The following is a 1,839-nucleotide window of genomic DNA, read 5'->3' on the forward strand; positions in this document are numbered from 1 at the left end:
AGACAGAAAACTTTGTAGAAAGGAAAGCTGTGATGGATAACCATCAGAAGAACTTTGTTAGAGGCTGATAGGATGCCCATGATGAACCTTGAAGTGGGAGAACATCGAGAGAGATATACTATGGCCACAGGCAGCCATGATGGGCCCTGAAGGAACATATACCTCCGTTTCCGAGAAATTTAGGAAGTTATCGTGTCATTCCATAGGCAGCATGATGGGAGATTGAAGGGTAAGATCCTTCAATTCTCAATATCAGGAGAGAAATAGCATCACAGCCACAGGCAGCTCTGAGGGACCTAGAGAGGTGCCTCCAGTCCTTTGAGATCCTGAGAATGAAGGGAGTTGCATTATCTTACAGGTTTTCAGAGGTTGGGATAGGGACAAGTTCGACATCACGTGACCCAGCCGCTGTGCCAGGAGGCAGGAAGATACTACACAAAAGCCAAGTTAAAATTCAAGGCTGGCAGCTTGTTCTCAAATCCCAGGTCGCAGCAGGTGTCCAGTAGAGAGACTGAAGGACTATGTGTGTCCTGACTTCAGGGGGACAACAATAGAGGGTCTGTGCTATGGCAGTCTTCATAAGGCTCAGGCTACAAGTTTAAGGAAGCTAAACCACTCACTCAGTGAATATTTTAGTAAAGAATCATTGTCCTAAGGATGGAAAAGATATATGGCTGCTGTCACAGGGGTGATGCTTATCTATACCTCTGATGGCTGTGGCTTCAAAACGAGGCAGAGGAACTGAATTCCCTCCCTTCCTCTTTGACTATATAGAGACTTCCATCCTTCTGCTAATGCTTGCTGGGCACCGGGCTACGTCTCAGAGATGTCAAACCATCCTCCTCCTCAAACTGATGTCTTAGGTATTATCTAAGAATCCTCATTTACAGATGAGAAACTTGAGGTTGCTAGGAAAGGGCCCAGATTAAAACTAGACTCTCATGAGTTATGCACTGCCTCCAATGCCTTTTATGCTAGTTAGAAATACCCATGGATCTAATTTCTTGGTGTGTGTGTGTGTGTGTGTGTGTGTGTGTGTGTATAAGCATGCTGCTTTCCTCTGTATGTGGCCCTCCTGATTAGCTCGTGTAAAGATGAAACAGAACTCAGAATGAAGTTATTTTCATCTCATAATTCACCCACAATTATTGAAGGTAAATGATTAAGCCCAGGGTGTAAGGCCAGCACATTCCTGCCCTGGCTTGTTTGGCCTTACAACCAGTGCCCAGTGTTTTGCTTTTACACTGTAAGCTGATGAGCGTCTCTCTAATCAGCATGCTGACTCACTGCTCAGTCACACATGGGTGAAAGGACACCTGGGCCTATAGGCCAAACCTGGCAAACTCCCCCCACCTATGGCACAGCAAGTTGGGAAGTGGAATGATAATTGACCATCTAACACAGCGTATGCGAATATGAATACAAATAGTTCCAAATAGTTCCACAGACGGACCCTGCTTAATAACTAGTTCGCTGAGGAGATTTCCAGAGTCAGACGAAAGTCATACTTTCCTGATGTGACTGATGTGTGATCATGCTTTTAGGGTTATTTCCCATGAAAGGTTTGCAAAGATTTAGTGGGCTGTGCTATTTCTGCTGGAGTTCTTACTCTGCTCTATTGTGTAGCTGTTATTTGCAAATGAAGGATGCTTAGCAGGCTTTCCAAAAGCCCAGGGATGAATATGGAACTCTTAGGATGGGATGATCTGGTTAAGGGACTGTTTGGGTGTGGTTCCCTCTAGCTGTGGGGTGTCTCATTTAGCAGATTTCCTCCAATCTGCTATCTAACAAACAGGAGTGGTTTTCTGTTTATAAAGCCCGATGTTGGTAAACCAACAC

Source organism: Mus pahari, chromosome 1 (genome assembly GCF_900095145.1).
Source record: "Mus pahari chromosome 1, PAHARI_EIJ_v1.1, whole genome shotgun sequence".
Taxonomy (NCBI): Eukaryota; Metazoa; Chordata; class Mammalia; order Rodentia; family Muridae; genus Mus; species Mus pahari.